The sequence below is a fragment of the Euprymna scolopes genome, chromosome 7, assembly GCF_053919585.1.
Source record: "Euprymna scolopes isolate OS-2025 chromosome 7, ASM5391958v1, whole genome shotgun sequence".
NCBI classification, from domain to species: Eukaryota; Metazoa; Mollusca; class Cephalopoda; order Sepiida; family Sepiolidae; genus Euprymna; species Euprymna scolopes.
This window is the reverse complement of record NC_136488.1, coordinates 15,022,960-15,030,136: the sequence shown is the minus strand read 5'-3', so window position 1 is coordinate 15,030,136 and position 7,177 is coordinate 15,022,960.

Sequence of the window (7,177 nt, the reverse complement as noted above, 5' to 3'; positions counted from 1 at the left end):
CGGAATATGAAAGGCATATGGAACATGAAGTAAATCGTTATGATACCTAAAAAAGTTGGAGCACTAGGAACAGTCTAAAATATCTGGAAAAAAGGTTAGGAGAAATTAGAATCAATGGGAAGATTAAGATCATACAACAAACAACAATGATGAAAACGGGTGACAAAAATCCTTGAGTGCAGAAACTAATAAAATCCAAAATGAATCTCATAGTTTTATTTCATTGGACTATTAATAATCAGAGAGAGAAATAATAAACGAATGCTAACCTGTCATAGATAATTTAAATAGAAAAACTAATAAAACATTTCAAAAGAACATTACACAAACCAATGATGAAAATTGCCAGAAATAAAATAAACTAACCCCCCCCCCCCATTAAAAAACATACTCACCTGTGCATAATGTGTTGGGTTTGTACTTTGCTTGCATTTTGACTTTCTCATTGCAAGAAAAATTGAAAATATTGTGAACCTTCGATTCTTGAACTTTTCGACACTCTTGGGGAGTGAAATTGTAATTCATGGATTCTTAAAATTTTTGACACTCTTGGGGAGTGCAATTGTAATTCATGGATTCTTGAACTTTTTCACTCTCGTGGGGAGCGCATCTTGTGCCATTTATCAATGTTTGTAATTAATTTTTTCTCTTGAATTCTCTGGATATGATTTTATTATAACCTTTTCTCATCCTTTAACTCTAAGTATAAACCCATTCTTTTATACAAGAGTCATTCCAAAAGTGAAACCATCTATTGTTTTTTTTTAAAATAAAAAAGGTGAAGAGCTACGCAGATGGGAATGGCATCAATAAAACGAGCGACCTTTTGTACTTAAGGATTTTTATTTTCATTACATAGTCACCAGCATTCTCAATGCACTTTTGCCAGCGATAGAATAATGCAAGTGCATGGACGTCTAGAGCTCGCCTTGTTATACGAAGGTTGTTCCAAATGTGAAGCTTCCTATTTTTTTAACTCATAAAGTTGAAAAACTACGAAGACAAGAGTGGTACCGTTAAAACGAGCAATATTTTGTACTTTAGAATTTTTCTACATAGTCACCAGTATTCTCAATGCAATTTTGCCAGAAATTCAATGATGCATCTCTACTTCTGACGCATGTCCATAACAGGTGTTGCTTTCTTAGAGTGACAATGACAATATCCATAGCAGAGAGATGAAACTTTCAGTTTATGAATGCATAAGTTCATTCATCATAACAATGCAATTTGCAATCCCTTTTAATCTATTCAAGAGGAATAGAAAATAGGAGCCATTACTTTTGGAATGCCTCTCATAATATTACTCTGTTCTTTTGTACTTATATGCCATGCCTGTTTAACCCATTTTAATCCTCACGTAAATTAAAATCTGTTTTAAAACTTAATTTGGGGTTGAATTGTCGCTTGCCTGTTCATTTTGCTCCTCATTTCTATGTGATGTCTTGAACTGGAGAATCACCTTCCCATGTTCCGTTATTAATATCGAGCCCCAGGTACCCATGAGCCGATTCCGGACTTATGTAGATTTTGTATTTGCCATTGTCATGTGTACACTGTTGTAGTCCTGACAAAGGCAGAACATGACATAGAGATTTGGTAGCACTTTATCTTCCCCATGCATGCATTTTAAATTTCATCAAAATAGGAAATATTTGAAAATTTAGGAGAGGTTCGATCCCATAGCTCCCTTAGGGGGCACATATATATTTGAGACAATTTCCATTCTCTTACTTGGAAAATTTTATAATTATGATCTAAATTTCATTAAAATAGAAATATTTGAAATTTTTAAGGGAGTTCGGCCCATAGCTCTCTCAGAGGTGGACTCAGAGATTCAGAACCATTTCCAATATATTGCCCAGGAAATTTTACATATAAATACACTTTTAGTTTTTATGTACATTTGCCGGCCTTTTAATCTAAATGGGCCACACACACACACACACACACACACACACACACACACACACAAACATTGCACTTTACATATAAAAAAGAAGTTGTGCTGAAGTAGCACAGTGCCTATGGACCAATCACATCTGCGGCAATGACTAACCGAGATAATATAATGTTATGGTTACTAAGTTAGGTAACCAGTTTTTAAATTATGGCTAACATGTTACAACTTGCTCTTATTTTTTGTTGCTTGTCTGCATTGAGTAATCCCTAATTTTAAGGCAAACATACTTTGTAAGAAACAAACACATTCATAAGTATGTCAAGACAAGTGTTTTACTTATTTATATACAGTTTTCAGCGTGTTTTGTGGGAGGTGTTTGGGTTAGGCATTGTTTTGCACACTGAAATCTTGACAAATTTCATTCCTTTCGAAGAGTGATGTCGCAATAAAATCGGCACAAGTGTAAAAATAATTTTATTAGTTTGTAAGTTGATCAATACAATTCTTTTATAACCAACAATTTGCAATTATAATAAACGTTGCTTTTATAAACATGGGAATATCCTTTTTCTCTTCGTACTTATCCCATTACTAATCAGAAAATCGTAAATATTGATGAACAAATAAATTTCTAGAAGCATTAAAAATGTCCACCAAGTTCCATTAATTATTATAAAAGTTTCAATTAAATCATGTTTAGTTCTTTTTTTGAAGTAGTTAATGGCTAGTTGGAATCAAGTATCAATTTGTCATATGCATTACTAATTAGTTGTAATAGGACGATGCTAATTTTTTCCCCGATTTTGATACAATTACCGATTTCATATTTAATTCCAAATTCCAACATTATTACCGCTTCTGATTCCGATTCTTTATAAATTTCTACACATTTAACTATAGAGTTATTATTATTCCCGATTACCATAAATACACATGTTAAATGTGTAGATATTTCCTCAAAAGTAAAAACCCATTTGTTTGAGACGTTATCTAGAGATTTTTAGTGTTACTGAAAGTTAAAAATAAATAAATAAATAAATAAGAATCGCTTGTGGCATCGAAAAATAGGCACATTTTTTTTCCAATGCCGATATTGATTCCGATACCTCCCAAAAGTTCAGATTTTTCTGATTCCAAGTCCGATTAATCGTCCCAATTACTAATTAGACTATTTAAAAAAAAACTAACAGATTAAAACCTAATTTAAACAGAAGTCAAATTATAATAATTAACAGCAAGCATGATAACGAGAAGGATTTGAAAGCTATATTCAAGATTCAAGAATTTTATGTGTTAGTAGTAATAGTAGTAAAAAAATAATAATATATATATATATTAATGATATATATATATTAATGGTATATATATATTAATGATATATATATATTAATGATATATATATATATTAATGATATATATATATTAATGATATATATATATATATATATATAATGATATATATATAATGATATATATATATATATTAATGATATATATATATATATATTAATGATATATATACATTAATGATATATATATATATATTAATGATATATATATATATATATATATTAATATTAATGATGTATATATATATATATTAATGATATATATATATATTAATGATATATATATATATTATGATATATATATTAATGATATATATATATATATATTAGTGATATATATATATATTAATGATATGTATATGTTAATGATATATATATATATTAATCATATATATATATATTAATGATATATATATATATTAATCATATATATATATTAATGATATATATATTAATCATATATATATATATATTAATGATATATATATTAATGATATATATATATTAATGATATATATATTAATGATATATATACATATTAATGATATATATATATATTAATCATATATATATATATATTAATCATATATATATATTAATGATATGTATATATTAATGATATATATATATAGTTTAATGATATATATATATATTAATGATATATATATATTAATGATATATATATAGTTTAATGATATATATATATTAATGATATATATATTAATGATATATATATATGTATATATATAAATTATGATATATATATATATATATTAATGATATATATTAATGATATATTAATAATATATATATATCATTAATATTTAAAATTTTACATATAAATACACTTTTAGTTTTTATGTACATTTGCCGACCTTTTAATCTAAATGGGCCACACGCACAAACATTTCACTTTACATATAAAAAAGAAGTTGTGCTGAAGTAGCACAGTGCCTATGGACCAATCACATCTGCGGCAATGACTAACCGAGATAATATAATGTTATGGTTACTAAGTTAGGTAACCCCCAGAGTTATGCATTTCTCCCATCGTTTAATTCAGCTCTGGAGACGGTTTTTGTAGAACACCCCAGATTGGTCCTCCAACCACGACGTGACTTCAGAAATCAAGGCTGCATCATCTGGGAAACGCTTTCTTTTCAAAAACAACTTCATGGCTGGGAAGAGGTGAAAGCAGAGGGTGCAAGGTTAGGAGAGTAGGGAGGATGGGGAAGGATTTCATAACCACACGCCCGTGATTCTGATCTGACAACATGCGAGTTGTGGACTGGAGCATTGTCCTGCAGGAGGAGGGTACCTTTGCTGATCATACCCCGCCTCTTGATTTTGATAGCTTCCCTTAATTTCCTCAGAAGTGAAACATAATAGGCTCCTGTAATTGTGGTACCCTTTGCCAGGAAATCTGTCATCATTACTCCGTCCTGGTCCCAGAACACTGTGAGCATGACCTTGCCAGCATAGAGCTGCACCCTTGCCTTCTTTGGAGGTGGTGAGTCCAAGTGCTTCCACTGCATTGACTGGGCTTTGGTCTCTGGATCATAGTGATGAACCCAGATTTCATCCTGTGTAATCAGTCTTTTGAAAAACGTTGACTCATCTTCTTGGCACATCTCCAAATTCATCCTCGAGCACTCGACACGTTCTCACTTCTGGAATGGTGTAAGCAACCTTGGAATCCATCTGGCAGACACCTTATGCATATGCAAATGGTCATGAATGATAGTTTCCACAGACCCTGTACTAATCTTGACATCTTGAGCTATTTGGCGAATAGTAATACGCCAATCTTCCAAAATGGCAGCTTTAACTTGACAGACAGATGCCTCATCAATGGCAGAAGGGGAGCGACCAGGTATGGGAGCTGTTTCCACAGACTTCCGGCCATGTTTGAATTCACGATGCCAGCGTTTTACAAGGTCATATGGTGGGGCATTAACACCATAAGTTTCTTTCATTTCATCAAAAGTCTCCTGTGGTGTGTGTCCTTTCAAATACAAAAACTGGATCACTGCTCGACATTCAACAGGCTCCATTTCACACCTGACTCAGTTCAAACACCTGTAAAACAGAAACCACAATTAGTTTAAAGCTGTAATTTGTCACATAACCCGTAGAGATATAAATCATTGCACATGCAAAATCTCAGATAGATCAGACAATTGGAAGGGGGTCAGGGGCATTACTTATTGCACGCCCCACCTATATATATCATTAATATCTCTCTCTTCCTCTATATATATGTATCTCATTAATATATATATACATGCATATATATATATATATATATATATATATATATATATATATATATATATATATATATATAATATAAAGCTGAACGTCTGTGTGTGTGTCTGGCCATGAATAGGCTCCTATATGGTTGACTATTATAGAAAACTGATCACATATAATGATAGAAGATGTATCGAGACACAGGAATGGGTATGTTTGATCTGGCATAATAATGATGATTCATTAAAATTGTGGGGTCTGCGTACGCGCCTGGTGCACAAAGTATGGAAATAAAAAATTTAAAAATCAGAAAAAAACATTTACAAGTGTTTTTGATATAGATGTACATAATAATACTTTGATAAGTATGTTTTAACTTAAATAGGGATGATATAATAAAATTGTGGGGTCTGCGTTCGTGCCTGGCCTCCATAGAATGGAAATAGGCACAAACTTTAATAAAGACTTTTCATATATATCTGCGTAAGTATACTTTGATAATTATGTTTCAATTTGAAGAAATACGGTATAATAAAATTATGGGGTGTTCATTCGCGCCTGCCTTCCATAGAATGAAAATATGTCACAAAGTTTAACAAGGTTTTTAATATAGATCCACAGAATATTGTGATAAGTGTTTCAGTGTGAACAGGTATGGTATAATAAATTATGGGGTTTATCTATTTTATTTTTACTTTCATCATATTTTGCTTTGGTTTTGATATCCCCAAATTCGAAGCTGTCTCTTTACAACCCTTCCTTTTCATAACCTATCATACTTTCATAAATCGGAGTCCATTTTCTGAAGGCTGTTTTTGAATCAAGTCAACGACGGGTACTTTTGCTAGTATATACAATATATATATATATATATATATATATATATATATATATATATATATACACACCTTTTTAATATTTTTTCTTAAACCAAAATGTTTAATAGATTAAAATTCCGGTAAAGTTCATATACCAATAAAATCAAAGTTAAAAATAATTGACTCAATTAATCAAACTTCATGATTATCAGTTTTCATAATGGAGCATGCATATATGTTCGCAAAATCAAGACAACCAAATATAAAATGAGTACGTCATATGGTGTATTTCCTTATACGTTGCAATTGTTTCGTAACCATTTGGACAAGTTCAAACATTATATCATTAAAAAATAATCCACAATAGCCACTCTTCAGACGGCAAAATACATTCGTTATACATATCCCTATTTTAAGAGATTACGCAGTTAGACTTACCCCTGCACCATTTTTTTTATTTAATGTTTTTTTTTTATTTTTTCGATCGCCTTCGAAGTGATTAATAATCCCTCTTTCATATTTTTATTTTTATATGAAACGTCAACAATTCCCTATTTTATATTCAATTAATCTTTTAATTTCTAAAAAATTTTATAATTATTTTTTTCCAATGTATTCATTTTATTGATTTATTGCTGACAAAGTGGAAGCACTATGAGCATTGAAGAACATCCAGCAATATTATAAAAAAAAAAAAACAAATTAATTTACTGACTATATATATATAAAAAAATAGAATCCATTAAACATTTCAAAATATAAAGAATTTGAAGCATATTTTTTCAATAAAAACGACTGGACGTAAAGTTGTCGGTTACCCTAAAACGTTACTATGCCAATGAATGATTGAATTA